This window comes from Panulirus ornatus, chromosome 42 (assembly GCF_036320965.1).
Source record: "Panulirus ornatus isolate Po-2019 chromosome 42, ASM3632096v1, whole genome shotgun sequence".
Lineage (NCBI taxonomy): Eukaryota > Metazoa > Arthropoda > Malacostraca > Decapoda > Palinuridae > Panulirus > Panulirus ornatus.
The window spans coordinates 29,952,991-29,970,140 of record NC_092265.1 but is presented as its reverse complement, the minus strand read 5'-3'; the positions used below and the strand labels follow the sequence as shown (position 1 = coordinate 29,970,140).

Here is a 17,150-nt window from a genome sequence, read left to right as displayed (position 1 = left end):
TGATCGAGATATGATGATATACCAGTAATTGCTGTGTCACATACAACATACCATCATTATTGTTGCATCAAGACAAATGGCTTCCTACAAGTAGCATTTGTTGATGATTTAGGATTAAATGATGATGATGACATCCACAGATAATGGTGGTTGCCGGTGAGGCCAAACTAGAAAGTTATATATCATTGTTCTTCATGTCCTCACACATCTCACGTTTGTGCTCACCTGACCCACCACAATCACCTGCAATGATCCAGCACTAATACACCATCCTATGGGTATCCCAGTGTCCCAGGTATGGGTATCCCAGTGTCCCAGGTATGGGTATCCCAGTGTCCCAGGTATGGGTATCCCAGTGTCCCCGGGATCTTTCTTCCATGGTTCTTAAATCTTGGTGGAATGGTTGAGCCAGTTCCTCAGTTAGGTTGTCTGGCCAAGTGGGTGTGGAGGTAATGCACTTTGATGTTCATTTTACAGCCAAGTTGAGGGAAAGAAGATGGCAGGTTCTCCACTAGTTCAGGGTAGTTATCTGCTTTATGGTGACCAAGACAATTCCTTACAACCACAGTGAACGAAGACCATGCCTCTGCCTCAACATTGGTCATTGAATCTTGGAAATGTGGGTCTTTCATGAGTTCCATGATTTGTGACCCGTCGACAATACCTGCCTTCACCTTCTCCATGATCAGCGCTGGACATTTTATGCCTGTGTAGTCAAAGCAGAGTGTTCTTCTTTGTTCCAAACCTTCACAAACTGTTTCATTAAACCTAGTTTGATGTGCAGTGGTGGTACAATGATCTTATCTCTGTCAACCAAGGGTTCTGCCATTACATTCTTGTCTCCAACCAACATGTTCTCTCTCAGAGACCATTGTTTTCTCAGCCAGTGCTCATCCTCAGCTCTACTATCCCAGAGACAGATAAAGCAGGGCTACTTGTTGTACCCACTCTGCTGACCAAGGAGAAAAGTCACCATCTTAAGATCCACACACATTAACCATTGGTCATGGTGGTATGATATCTTGTGTAAGACCAGGACGATTGTGTCCTGCTGTTCACTCATCATAGTTGAACCACCAATTGGGAGTGATCCATATTTGTTGTCATTGTGTAGAAGCACAACATGTTAAGCTCCACTCAGAACTACCTATGCTCGTGAGTGGTCCATTTATTGATAATTGCATTATCTGAAAACCTGTATCTACTGGAAGGAAATGAAGGTCATAATCTTAGTCAGTGGCGTAAATATACCTAGATTCATGTCTAAAATCTGAGACAACAAAATGGTTTTAAATATTTCCTCCCCAATATATATATATATATATATATATATATATATATATATATATATATATATATATATATATATATATATATATATATATATATATATATATATATATATATATATATATATATATATATATATATATATGGAAATGGTGAAGAGCTTGTAGATTTATGTGCTGAAAAAGGACTGATGATTGGGAATACCTGGTTTAAAAAGCGAGATATACATAAGTATACTTATGTAAGTAGGAGAGATGGCCAGGGAGCGTTATTGGATTACGTGTTAATTGACAGGCGTGCGAAAGAGAGACTTTTGGATGTTAATGTGCTGAGAGGTGCAACTGGAGGGATGTCTGATCATTATCTTGTGGAGGCTAAGGTGAAGATTTGTATGGGTTTTCAGAAAAGAAGAGTGAATGTTGGGGTGAAGAGGGTGGTGAGAGTAAGTGAGCTTGAGAAGGAGACCTGTGTGAGGAAGTACCAGGAGAGACTGAGTACAGAATGGAAAAAGGTGAGAACAATGGAAGTAAGGGGAGTGGGGGAGGAATGGGATGTATTTAGGGAATCAGTGATGGATTGCGCAAAAGATGCTTGTGGCATGAGAAGCGTGGGAGGTGGGTTGATTAGAAAGGGTAGTGAGTGGTGGGATGAAGAAGTAAGAGTATTAGTGAAAGAGAAGAGAGAGGCATTTGGACGATTTTTGCAGGGAAAAAATGCAATTGAGTGGGAGATGTATAAAAGAAAGAGACAGGAGGTCAAGAGAAAGGTGCAAGAGGTGAAAAAAAGGGCAAATGAGAGTTGGGGTGAGAGAGTATCATTAAATTTTAGGGAGAATAAAAAGATGTTCTGGAAGGAGGTAAATAAAGTGCGTAAGACAAGGGAGCAAATGGGAACTTCAGTGAAGGGCGCAAATGGGGAGGTGATAACAAGTAGTGGTGATGTGAGAAGGAGATGGAGTGAGTATTTTGAAGGTTTGTTGAATGTGTTTGATGATAGAGTGGCAGATATAGGGTGTTTTGGTCGAGGTGGTGTGCAAAGTGAGAGGGTTAGGGAAAATGATTTGGTAAACAGAGAAGAGGTAGTGAAAGCTTTGCGGAAGATGAAAGCCGGCAAGGCAGCAGGTTTGGATGGTATTGCAGTGGAATTTATTAAAAAAGGGGGTGACTGTATTGTTGACTGGTTGGTAAGGTTATTTAATGTATGTATGACTCATGGTGAGGTGCCTGAGGATTGGCGGAATGCGTGCATAGTGCCATTGTACAAAGGCAAAGGGGATAAGAGTGAGTGCTCAAATTACAGAGGTATAAGTTTGTTGAGTATTCCTGGTAAATTATATGGGAGGGTATTGATTGAGAGGGTGAAGGCATGTACAGAGCATCAGATTGGGGAAGAGCAGTGTGGTTTCAGAAGTGGTAGAGGATGTGTGGATCAGGTGTTTGCTTTGAAGAATGTATGTGAAAAATACTTAGAAAAGCAAATGGATTTGTATGTAGCATTTATGGATCTGGAGAAGGCATATGATAGAGTTGATAGAGATGCTCTGTGGAAGGTATTAAGAATATATGGTGTGGGAGGAAAGTTGTTAGAAGCAGTGAAAAGTTTTTATCGAGGATGTAAGGCATGTGTACGTGTAGGAAGAGAGGAAAGTGATTGGTTCTCAGTGAATGTAGGTTTGAGGCAGGGGTGTGTGATGTCTCCATGGTTGTTTAATTTGTTTATGGATGGGGTTGTTAGGGAGGTAAATGCAAGAGTTTTGGAAAGAGGGGCAAGTATGAAGTCAGTTGGGGATGAGAGAGCTTGGGAAGTGAGTCAGTTGTTGTTCGCTGATGATACAGCGCTGGTGGCTGATTCATGTGAGAAACTGCAGAAGCTGGTGACTGAGTTTGGTAAAGTGTGTGGAAGAAGAAAGTTAAGAGTAAATGTGAATAAGAGCAAGGTTATTAGGTACAGTAGGGTTGAGGGTCAAGTCAATTGGGAGGTGAGTTTGAATGGAGAAAAACTGGAAGAAGTGAAGTGTTTTAGATATCTGGGAGTGGATCTGGCAGCGGATGGAACCATGGAAACGGAAGTGGATCATAGGGTGGGGGAGGGGGCAAAAATTCTGGGGGCCTTGAAGAATGTGTGGAAGTCGAGAACATTATCTCGGCAAGTAAAAATGGGTATGTTTGAAGGAATAGTGGTTCCAACAATGTTTTATGGTTGCGAGGCGTGGGCTATGGATAGAGTTGTGCGCAGGAGGATGGATGTGCTGGAAATGAGATGTTTGAGGACAATGTGTGGTGTGAGGTGGTTTGATCGAGTAAGTAACGTAAGGGTAAGAGAGATGTGTGGAAATAAAAAGAGCGTGGTTGAGAGAGCAGAAGAGGGTGTTTTGAAATGGTTTGGGCACATGGAGAGAATGAGTGAGGAAAGATTGACCAAGAGGATATATGTGTCGGAGGTCGAGGGAACGAGGAGAAGAGGGAGACCAAATTGGAGGTGGAAAGATAGAGTGGAAAAGATTTTGTGTGATCGGGGCCTGAACATGCAGGAGGGTGAAAGGAGGGCAAGGAATAGAGTGAATTGGAGCGATGTGGTATACCGGGGTTGACGTGCTGTCAGTGGATTGAATCGGGGCATGTGAAGCGTCTGGGGTAAACCATGGAAAGCTGTGTAGGTATGTATATTTGCGTGTGTGGACGTATGTATATACATGTGTATGGGGGTGGGTTGGGCCATTTCTTTCGTCTGTTTCCTTGCGGTACCTCGCAAACGCGGGAGACAGCGACAAAGCAAAAAAAAAAAAAAAAAAAAAAATATATAAAAATATATATATATATATATATATATATATATATATATAAATATATATATATATATATATATATATATATATATATATATATATATATATATATATATATATATATATGTATATATATATATATATATATATATCAAAAAAACCTACGATCTACTTTACAAGACAAACAAGTAATTCAGAAGTTTGGCTACATTGAATTTCATAATTTCGAATATTTTGATGAGAGAGAGAGAGAGAGAGAGAGAGAGAGAGAGAGAGAGAGAGAGAGAGAGAGAGAGAGAGAGAGAGAGAGAGAGAGAGAGAGAGAGAGAGAGAGAGAGAGAGAGAGAGAGAGAGAGAGAGAGAGAGAGAGAGAGAGAGAGAGAGAGAGAGAGATACAGTCTGGGCCCAGCCCGAGCTGTAGGGGATAGAAGACCTCCAAGATAACACTAGCCAGACTCTAAGAACATTAACATCATAAGAACATTATCCAGTTGTCTTTTACTTATCAGGAAATACGTTTGTATGCAACTCTTAGCTGATAAGAGATGTTTGATCTCTTATCACCCAGAACTCACCACGAGGAGGTGGTTGCATGTCGAGTTCCATAATTTTTTCCCGTTTTAAATAAATATTTTAATTTCCTCTAAAATAAAGGTCTATCCCGCTTTAAGCTATGTAAAGATAATAATTTCCTCTAAAACAAAGTTCTTTCCCATTATATTACAAGTAAAATTTCCTCTAAAACAAAGTTGTTATTGTGAGGTAGATAGTTGAGGAAGGGCACCTCATTTCCTGCCCTTCCTCTGGTTCCGTTGGCCCCCTCCTCTGGTACGCCTCCGGCGGACTGACCTCATCACCTTCTTCAGCTCACCAATAATAAGTGGCAGAGCTGGTCTCTCTGAGGGGTCGCTGTGGGTCGCTGTTTGGTAAAGATCCTGGAGGCTTTCCCGCACACCCTGCTTCCTGACCAGGATGGACACGTGCCTCATTAGATGCCCAAAAGAGAAGACGTCACTGGCTGGGGAGACCGGCTTGCGCTCCCTGACCTCAGGGGCCAACCACAGGTCAGGAACAGCGGAGCAGAGATGTTCACTCTTGTTGTCTTACCTCTGTTGTACATTCAGCAATTTGAGTGGTGGCAATCCAGTTTCAAGTATCATATGGATCTTGACTTCATCAACTCTGGTGCTTTTCTGAGCACTGTATTCCAACCCTTAACTAGCTTATGTGTGGTCTAAGCTGGCTTATGCCTCCTGCTTTGATTACTTATCTGATCTTAAGTCTTATTTAAAATGCCATGAATCATTTTCAATATGTCTTCATAGATTTGTGTTTATTCTCAATAGATTTGAAACATTTTAACAGCCTAGCTTGTATACTATACTTTGAGCGCTGCACATAAACCATTTCTAAATTTAACAAAGAGTCCACCTCACTTGTGACATCTAATCCCTTAATCAAAGCATTCAACTATGGTTTAGGATCAGATTTATCTGAACGTCATTTAACCCCAACAAATCTGTCATCTAATTGAAGATCTTCATGATCTAAATATGTGGGAACATCAAATATGATAATCTAGGTGCATGTCTGCCTTCCATCTGGTCCCTCGATAATAACACATTCAGAACCACAAGTGGGTAAGAAATCTAACAGTATCATTGATCTTGACAGACACATAAGGTCTATATCTTCCTTGAACGAAACCTTAAAACTCTTGTGGTATCTATAGAGTCGTACGTACTGCTCCCTGTAGCTTCTGGTGAAACTTCAGATGTACTGTAAATGGGGAAATATGGCCTCAACCTACCCAAAGATCACTGTGTCTCTAGCTCTCCGCCTCCAGAGTTAATTCTCTCCATTTCCTCGTCATGCCTATCACTCAGGCGAGGAGGATAACTAACCCTTTAACACTTTGTTATCAGTGTTTTCCTCCTTTCCTCTCACCAGAGATACTTTTACCCTTTGTGTTCATCACTCCGATACCATCTCGAAGCTTCGTTCATCCCCCTTTGGGCACCCGGGACCATCATTCATGGTCTTAGTTGATGAATTTTGACAATAGTGTTATTATTACCCCTCGATTTTCTCGTCTTAAGACTTGGTATGAAGTGGTTTCTAACCCCCTCCAATTCTAATTCAAAGCCTTGCCCAAGTTATGGGGACACTTGGAGGAAGAGGTACGTCAGGTCAAAAACCCAGACTCAATAATCAACTTTTCAGTTAAGGAATCCATTAATATCACGATCGTCAACATTTGACAACTTCAATACATATTCTGAACTTACTATTCCTCGCTACTTGGGCCTACAACTTTATTTCTAAGCACAACACCAGCCCAATGATATGAGATATAGACAAACGCATGTGGAACTGCAGACGAAGAAGCCCTGGAGAAAGTAGGAATCCAACCCTAGATAAACACACCTTTTGAATCAACGCTCACGTTTATTGAAATTAAAAAAGAAATCTTGTTGCTACTTAGCGTTGTTTTGGTCTTGCTTTGCTTCAAGAGGGCTGCCAGCAGCGGTGGTCGAAGTGTGGCAATGGTCAAATCATTAGATAAATGACTCCCACCTGAATGACAGCTGTAACTACATGGTTTGGTCAGCCACAATGCCTCCCCCACCACTTCCACCATCTTTGACCAAACTTAAAACTCCTTTACCCCCAGTATGACTGGCTCCATCGGTATTATTTCCATTTGGAAAGATCAGCCAATTTTCTTGGGTTTGGATGAATTTTCTTTTTTTTCCGAAGCGTTTGTCACCGTTGTCGGGAATTTAACCCTTACATGGGAGCTCCGGTTGTCGCTGTGGTATTTAGTTCGCCAAATAACTTCTTTATAAATGAAGTCCATTACAAAGTAAAGCATCATAAGTGGATCCAATGAAGTCCATTACAAAGTAAAGCATCATAAGTGGATCCAATGAAGTCCATTACAAAGTAAAGGACATAAGTGGATCCAATGAAGTCCATTACAAAGTAAAGGATAATACGTGGATGCAGCCAGGATACTTCTCCGTGGTGGGGCTCGCTACGTGGTTGGTGGATGTGGCCCTCCCCGCCACATGGTCACAGTGGTTAACCTATTTTACGTCAACACATTACGAGGTCAGCCTTCACCAAATCCATATGGCGTTCATACCAGCTTCACCCATATTCCATTTCCTCCAATTCCACTTCTGGGTATTCCACCTCCATATCCACACAGCCAAATTCCACTCCATCCATGACTTCCACGTCCGGGTATTCCACCAATTCCACTCCATCCATCTCTTCAGCGTCTGGGTATTCCACCTCCATATCCACACAGCCAAATTCCACTCCATCCATCACTTCCACGTCTGGGTATTCCACCTCCATGTCCACACAGCCATAGCCCATGTCAAATACATGGACATATTCAAATTCCATCTCCTGGACAAAGGAGGATCGTCCTACCTCCTTGGTGAACATTATTATATTGAAGTGTTCGAGGAAAGGTTGAGGGAGCTTGCAAGGCGGAGAAGAGATGTTCACTCGACAGAGGTCACAGCTCAAATGATGCTCTCGGTCCCGGCTCCCTCCCTTATATAACCTGGGAACTGATCATATCCTAGCATAGCTTAATATAGTGAAGTCTAATATAGTGAAGTTAATACTTTGATACAGTTAAGTTTATTTCTCAATAGTTTAATACATGTGCCTCACAACAGTTTCTTCACCCGTACAATGTCCCGTCACAGAACACAAGGATTGTCATTATAATTCGTTTTTATCAGCAAAAATTAGATGAAAGTGACTAAAGATAAGTGGTTTAATATGTTATGTGTGTTCTCTGTCATAATCAAGATGGCCATCTACCCTGATGTGTAAAGAAAGCATCAATTTTGCCGAGGCTGTGGTGAAGATAAGAACACAATGATATGATAATGTGGTCATACAATGGTGTAGTCAAGATGTTGTGTTAGAGCTAAGTAGTGGAGATGGGGGTGTAGTGAAGAGGAGGATTTAGTGAAAATATATGTGTTTCTTCACGCTGAGCCATTCCATATAGATGAATATATCTATAATCTAATTGCGGTAAATTACCATATGACTTTAACGGCACCAGCCAGCAGGAAAAATGTCGGATATAGGAGTGACTGAATATTTTGTCGGGTACAGAAATAATTGAATATTTGGTACGATCGATCAAAATGCTTTTTATAGGCAAATAATTTCTGATTTTTCAAATGATTTTTTCCATCTGTTGGAACTGGTGTAAGTAATTAAAGATATGAAAACCGATGGAAAAGTTCAGTTTAACGCTTTTACGAATGTCTTGCTGCGTGTTTGGGAACAGCAGTAAACTACAGGAATATATTGGTCTAATGTGCCCTGCTCGTCCAACAGCAGATATTGTATGGTCTGAGACATTATTTCTGGTGGAGGTGGATTCTCTCCGGCATTGCGTAAATCACTTCCACAAACTTGCGCCATTTAGCACAAATACAGATCCGATATGATTCATTTCCCAGCTCTGTTACGTTATGGACCCTAGTCATCCTAGCCTAGCCTACCCTAAATAAAAAGGTGTGGAATAATGTGCAACATTTCTCCTTCGTTACAAGTGATAATAAACCTAGGCTATACAGCAACCACGAACGTCCATATTTGTCTAACTTCTCACATGTCTGTGTCATCTGTCTGTAAACATGTCGGTCATTACCCTGAGGGCAATTGCGGCTTTTGATTTTGAATATCACACGTTTCCTCTCTGCCGTGAGATCTTCATACTTAAATAAAATGGTGGGCCGTAAGAAATATATGTCCATCGAAGGTCAACTATATGGCTCAGTTCCATCATCAGTTTCTAAGAAAACTGAAAAGATGAGGTCCCACTGAGATTCGAACTCGGATTGCTGGATCCTAAGTCCAGAGTGCTAACCCTTACACCATGGGACCTGATAAGAAAAGATGTGATTTCATCTAAATGTTTTACATATAATCAACCAGAGGCCATTCCTCCCTCCCTGCCTGCAGGGTTCAAGGTTTTCTAGAAGGTTCTCGAAGATTCTGGTAAGATCATTACCTTTGAGAGGTCGTCGTTAGGTGACAGTCAGGTTCACTCTATGGTTGGTGTTTGTAGTTGGTTGTCCGAGGATGTTGTTATACTTGATCAATTTTGTAATTGTTGACTTTCAGGTAGGAAGTACTCATTTACGATGCATCCTTGTACTCACAACAACCTTATGAGTCACTTCAAGATTTATCTTCACTACAACTTTACCTTCACTACACCATTAAGGTTGAAGTCAATGGTCACATTCACTACACCCTCAACACGACTGGTCTTATACCTAACCCATATTATCACTACATCCATGTACATGTATTTCTTGCAGAATAAAGCAGATATCACTGATTTCTGTGAAAGTTGACATATACAGCCTTACGTATCTATCGATCTATCTAATATCTGTTTTTTACCTATCTATCTATCTATCTATCTATCTATCTTTCTAAATCAGAATGTCAACAACAATATCATTAATGATACGTATAACTACGTCCTCTCAATGGCAGTTCCTACCCAGAATCTTCGAGAACCTTCTAGAAAACCTTGAACCCTGCAGGCAGGCAGGGAGGAATGGCCTCTGGTTGATTATATGTAAAACATTTAGATGAAATCACATCTGTTCTTATCAGGTCCCATGATGTAAGGGTTAGCACTCTGGACTCTAAATCCAGCAATCCGAGTTCGAATCTCGTTGGGACCTCATCTTTTCAGTTTTCTTAGAAACTGATGATGGAACTGAGCCATATAGTTGACCTTCGATGGACATATATTTCTTACTGCCCACCATTTTATTTAAGTATGAAGATCTCACGGCAGAGAGGAAACGTGTGATATTCAAAATCAAAAGCCGCAATTGCCCTCATGGTAATGGTCGACATGTTTGCAGACAGATGACACAGACATGTGAGAAGTTAGACAAATATGGACGTTCCTGGTTGCTGTATAGCCTAGGTTTATAATCACTTGTAATGAAGGAGAAATGTTGCACATTATTCCAAACCTTTTTATTTAGGGTAGGCTAGGCTAGGATGACTAGGGTCCATAACGTAACAGAGCTGGGAAATGCATCATATCGGATCTGTATTTGTGCAAAATGGCGCAAGTTTGTGGAAGTGATTTACGCAATGTCGGAGAGAATCCACCTCCACCAGAAATAATGTCTCAGACCATACAATATCTGCTGTTGGACGAGCAGGGGACATTAGACCAATATATTCCTGTAGTTTACTGCTGTTCCCAAACACGCACCAAGACATTCGTAAAAGCGTTAAACTGAACTTTTCCATCGGTTTTCATATCTTTAATTACTTACACCAGTTCCAACAGGTGGAAAAAATCATTTGAAAAATCAGAAATTATTTGCCTATAAAAAGCATTTTGATCGATCGTACCAAATATTCAATTATTTCTGTACCCGACAAAATATTCAGTCACTCCTATATCCGACATTTTTCCTGCTGGCTGGTGCCGTTAAAGTCATATGGTAATTTACCGCAATTAGATTATAGATATATTCATCTATATAGAATGGCTCAGCGTGAAGAAACATAAATATTTTCCCTAAATCCTCCTCTTCACTACACTCCCATAATCACTACATAGTTCTAACACAACATCTTGACTACACCATTGTATGACCACATTATCATATCATTGTGTTCTTATATTCACCACAGCCTCGGCAAAATTGATGGTTTCTTTACACATCAGGGTAGATGGCCATCTTTATGATAGAGAACACACATAACATATTAAACCACTTATCTTTAGTCACTTTGATATAATTTCTGCTGATAAAAACGAATTATAATGACAATCCTTGTGTTCTGTGACGGGACATTGTACGGGTGAAGGAACCGTTGTGAGGCACATGTATTAAACTATTGAGAAATAAACTTAACTGTATTAAAGTATTGACTTCACTATATTAGACTTCACTATATTAAGCTATGCTAGGATATGATCAGTTCCCAGGTTTATTAGGGCGGGAGCCGAGACCGAGAGCATCTTTTGAGCTGTGACCTCTGTCGAGTGAACATCTCTGCTCCGCCTTGCAAGCTCCCTCAACCTTTCCTCGAACACTTCAATATAATAATGTTCACCAAGAAGGTAGGACGATCCTCCTTTGTCCAGGAGATGGAATTTGAATATGTCCATGTATTTGACATGGGCTATGGCTGTGTAGACATGGAATTGGAATGCCCAGACGTGGAAGTGATGGATGGAGTGGAATTTGGCTGTGTGGATATGGAGGTGGAATACCCAGAGGTTGAAGAGATGGATGGAGTGGAATTGGTGGAATACCCGGACGTGGAAGTCATGGATGGAGTGGAATTTGGCTGTTTGGATATGGAGGTAGAATACCCAGAAGTGGAATTGGAGGAAATGGAATATGGGTGAAGCTGGTATGAACGCCATATAGATTTGGTGAAGGTTGACCTCGTAATGTGTTGACGTAAAATAGGTTAACCACTGTGACCATGTGGCGGGGAGGGCCACATCCACCAACCACGAAGCGAGCCCCACCACGGAGAAGTATCCTGGCTGCATCCACGTACGAGAACCACCGCGGGATTGCCGTCATCCAGTACCCCTGCTATGCCTCCTACAAGAAGGCACTTCTTGCCAACGTGACACCACTTTCCGTCAACGGTCGCTGTGCAAAAGTGAAACCTCACCGTCCCACTGATGCTGACCAAGTGACCTCGCCCACTCAAGTGGCACTTCAGCCCACACGCCCTACCAGACCCACCATCCATGAGGAAATGCAGCACACCCCACTTGTCAGGCCCACCTTCAGGGAGACATGGCAGGTCTCAAGACCTGTCAGGCCCACCATTCAAGACCGACTTGGTCCCCCAACACACGTCAGGCCCACCATTCAAGACCGACTTGGTCCCCCAACACATGCCAGGCCCAGCATTCTAGACCGACTGGGACCAATAACACATGACATGTCCTACGTTACAGACCGACTGCACTCCGCACCACGTACGGGCGTTAAAAGGCGTGTCGAGATGACACACGTTCCCCGTGCCAAAAGATTCAGTTGGTGAGGAACCTGAGTTCTTTCCTCCTGCTGGTGCTGCAGGAGAACACGGCCCTAGAGTGGACACTGGAGGTGTGTTTGTGCTTGTGTTTGGGTTATCACTGAGGAACCAACACCAAGACAACTTTAGTTTCGCCTCACCAAGGATTACGTTAATCTGGCGGAAGTCTGGCTTTCTCCCAGTAGTGGATGACACATAATATCTACGTAGGGACGTTGAAAAAGAAAGAAAAAAAAAACATGGGAACATTATCTCGCCCCCCCAAAAAAATACATAAATTCACGGGGATAATTTCAAGAAAAAATGAAACTCTTCCGACGCTACCGTGCCTTCATTAAAGCAACCTTCAAAGAAATCACTTTCTACACAATGTGCAAGGAGTCGGTTAGCCAATCTTCATATGGCTGGGGCTATTCTTCCCTCTGATTGATTCATTTTTCAAGATTAAGGAAAGTTATAATAAAAATATTGTATTGAGTTTCTCCGTTGGCGTCAGGGTAAACACCCATCCCCCCCGAAGCTTGGTTACCTTTCCGTGGTGGGGGGGACTTCATGGATTGGGCAGTAGCAACCATCGTTGGTTGCTTCTGTTCAATCCATGAACGAAAAACCAAGCATCTTGAACGTAATTGTCGTATAAATTCACTTGGTGTCAAAACTGACGCGAAAGCGGTTGTCTCAATTTCGTCAGAAATGTTTGTGCGTTTCGGCCTGATGGCGGGAGTCGGTTTGGCGCTGTGGTCATGAGGGAATACGAGGAAGATTGGCAACCGTCCCAGAAGTAGCTACAGTGAGGCCCAGCAGCTGTCCCTAATACTGTGGAAGGCTCTCATGTAAGGTGTGCAGTGAGGCGCACCAGTAACAAGGGAAACGGACAACCAAAACAGCAACCTTGATCATCAGGAGGCTATCCAATGCTCAGAGTAGATAAGGACGATTATTGTATGGCTTCGCTCAGAGGACGAAAATCTTAGTATACAAGCGAGGCTTTTAAAGTGTCTCAAATCTATGGAGAATAAACAAAAATCTATGAAATTATTTCTTATAGTAACCTGTAATGAATTTAGTGATTTTGTATATTTTATGCAACCTACGTTAACAAAGTTGATCAGGGAATTGGCCAGATATATATATATATATATATATATATATATATATATATATATATATATATATATCATCTTGGTGTATGGGAAGGCCATATGGGAGACGGAGAGAGAGGCAGGAGCAGGAGAGAAATGATCAAACCTTCCCGCTTGTTCATAGTTGCTGCCAGAAATTTGTCCTCTGATAGTTCTACAGTTTTTGTTTGTGTTTGTTATACTAATTATTAACGTAAGAAAATTGTAATATAATGATTAAAGAAAGTTGTAGTAATTATGATTTAGAATTGTTATAGGTCAAGATTTGTACGTGAAGCGGAAGACCAAAATATGGTACGGGTCAGCCATTCGTGAGTGTAAGCGACAGCTATTGATAGTTACTGGCTTTAATTTATGATCATTTATGATATCTACTTTTTACTTTTGTGTTAGATGTTTTAAGTATTTTTGTTTGCAGACTAAAACTTCTTTTATATGTCATTGTTTCTAGGGAAATTCTAGTTAATCGAGACGTTTATAAAGAATTATTTTTGGTCAGTTTGTTTTGTTTGAACAGACATGCATGGTGGTAAGGGACAGAATAAAAGTTACGGTTTGTTTATATTTGTTATTATTGATTAGTGTTTTTCTTTTCATTTCTAACATTAGCTGTTTAAAGTGTTTGTGTTGTATTTAGACAAAGTTCTTTTTCAAATCTTATTGATTACCACATGAAAGCTAGGCTCTATAAGTGTCAAGTAAACAATATGTGATATTTTGAGTTAAGTCGAGGTGCTATTTACCACTGGCGTTTAGACATTTGGGACCCTTGGGGATAGATTTGCCAAGATTATCACGGCCAAATTGACTGGATAGCAACCTAGGAGCTAGGCAGAATTGGATATCATAAAAACCCTAAACAGTCGGTGGTTCCTGGGGCCTACCCTCCATCCTCTTGTAACTACGCTGCTGATCAGCATTTTGTTCTTTATATTTTTCAGAGGAACAAGACACTTCTGCATCTCTGTAAAGTTAAGGACTCATTGAAATTAATTCTTCAGATATTATCTGCAGTAAAAGGTAAAGTTGACAAGTTTCTTTGCTCATCTTCATAATGGGTCTCCCCTGATGTTTTCAATTAATGTTCAGCATACCTAAAATTTCCAGTCGTACTTATATATTTGTGTTGTTTCCAAAAGGTAATTTGAAAGGAATGACCTTATATATTTGGGTGTTGTTTCGAAAGTGTAATTTGAAAAGATTGGCTTCGCTGAGCCCCAAGATGACCCTGTTTAAGAGAATACTCTTATTGTGAAGTAACATTGTCGTACAAGATGTAAAACAATTCCAAAGCTTTTCTCTTTTCCTCATGTTGTCACGTTGTTTAAAGTATTTAGTTGAGCTAGTTTGTTTCTCCTTGAAACTGCATGAAATATTTATTTTGGTGTGACTTTCATTATTTCGTTATTATGTGGGTAAGAAAGTGAATTGTTTACAAATTTTATCAACAGTAGATCATGGAGATCAGAATCCATAATTTCACTTTGCATGCGTTCTTATAATCCTTTAAGTTTGAAAAACATATTGCATTACTTGTATCAGTGAGCAATAGATTGCATTACTCATCCTGAAATTTATGGCCTTGATTAAATGAATTTCATTGAGCTGCGAGTAGTACAGATTAACATAAACACACTGAAATATCCTTATCATTGATGTCCAAATGCAACAGATTTGTTTTGTTAAGTTATCAGTATCAAAAAATAATTAATGTTATGACGGTTTATACCTTTTCTAAATCAAGCAAAACTTATGACCTTACTCATAGGTCACTGATCGTTAAAATCAACACATAAAAATCTATCTTTCCTCGATAATTATCTTACTTATTTTGCTTGATTGACAATGAAGCACCAGGGTTGACCCCACCCAAGACCTATGACCCTCCTCCAATCCTTCTCTGTAAGGTTGAGTTGATAGGAAGAAAATCAGGTCTTCTTCGTCTGTGGTACTCAATGAAGATCAGGCGGCCTTTGTAGATTTATTACAACAAAACGTGTACGTCCATCTGTAGTACTCTGGGCTATAGTCTTATGACACACTACGACACACTCTAGTGAACAGTGTGACGATGCTGGCCAGTGTGTCTCCTCAGGTCACACTGGCAGAGGTTATATGGGAGTCCGTCAACACCCATTCAACAACGTGTTCAAATAACAGATTAGCTCTTACGTGTTCAAACACCCTGATTAACAGTAGCCCGTGGGAACAGTGAGCCCGTGTCAACATGCATATATGTAACTCACAGTAAAATGATAATAACAAATAGCTAATGAAAAATTAACGGTAGTGTGCGTGAGTCCTACACCGTCACTGTATTCATCAGTCACCATGCATTACTGGTTGTCTGGTACAGCATACAGGTGGCTCCCTCTCTGTAGACGTCAGTCATCATACATTACCGGTTGTCTGGTACAACATACAGGTGGCTCCGTCACTGTAGACGTCAGTCACCATACATTACTGGTTGTCTGGTACAACATACAGGTGGCTCCGTCACTATAGACGTCAGTCATCATACATTACCGGTTGTCTGGTACAACATACAGGTGGCTCCGTCACTGTAGACGTCAGTCACCATACATTACTGGTTGTCTGGTACAACATACAGGTGGCTCCCTCACTGTAGACGTCAGTCATCATACATTACTGGTTGTCTGGTACAACATACAGGTGGCTCCGTCACTGTAAACACTGTAGAATCTTTAGGTTTAACCATAAACCTTAACTAAAGCAATATGGCAACATGAACAAATTTTATGACTGAAATATCAGAGACGATCGAAATTAAGAGTGAATGAGAGCGATATAAACACACAGTTTAAAAGGACAAAGTATGAATGGCAGCCAGGGAATAAGAGACCGCCCAGCTAAATTTAAAAGTTCGCGTTCAGTGGCAGAGCTAAATTAATTGTACAGACTTCCATTGCTCCGGTGGAATTTCAAGGCCATGTGTACCTCTACAGTCAGAATTTAAAGGTTCATCTTAAAGTGCAGAATTCCAAAAATATCGTTAAAATAATTCACTTTAAAATTCTTTAGTTATGTGAAGCATTTCATACAACAGCTGCAATATGACGGTGTGTAAAAGTTCACTGTTGCATGGTAGTATTAAAGTGTTTAATTGACGAGGTTAATTAACCTAACCTAACCTAACCTAATGACGTATCTAAAAGGACTTTGTTGACATAATGCAGCTGGAAGATTTACGTTCAAATGATAATGTTTACATTTTCGTTAATGAATGAGGGAGTTAAACGGATAAATTTTAAGTTCGCGTTTCATGGAGTCGTTTTGACACAATTTGTTAAAATGTCAGAGTTTAAATGATCATATGTACCAGGTTGGCCAGATAGCGGGAGTGTGTAGACACAGCCATAATCATCCGATGATTGCATTTAGAAACTGACAGATGTAATATAGCAAGAAATATGAACAAAACAGTGAGTTGGTGACATGTTTCATATATTTGTAATACAACTCTGAAGATAGTTCGTAGATCCTTAAGGGGAGTGAATGGTGGAAAAATGGTGAGAAGATGTGCAAAAACGGGGCTAAGTATTTCAGTCCAAACTAGAATTCTTTTGTTCACTTCTTCGACATTGATCTCAGGACATTTCAATGGCTGAGATTTACATGATACAGAAATTCTTCAAACAAGGATGATAGACAGATAGATAGATGGTTGAATAAATAGGTAAACTTAGTAGATGCAGGTGCAATCAGAGTCGCCTATGATTTCGTTCACAGCGAATGAGATGATAAATGGGCGAGGCTATAACCATCGTCTATGATTATTGTAAATGACTAATGATGATTAATCTTTATTGTTTTTGTGC

The 17,150-nt window shown here is 40.5% G+C and overlaps 1 non-coding gene across 1 annotated transcript; it reads right to left on the bottom strand.

Moving 5' to 3' along the window:
* Positions 1 to 8,932: 8,932 nt before the first annotated feature.
* TRNAL-UAG (transfer RNA leucine (anticodon UAG)) lies at positions 8,933 to 9,004 on the bottom strand. The gene has a single exon. It is a non-coding gene; the product is annotated as a tRNA-Leu (tRNA).
* Between the last annotated feature and the right edge of the window lie 8,146 nt (positions 9,005 to 17,150).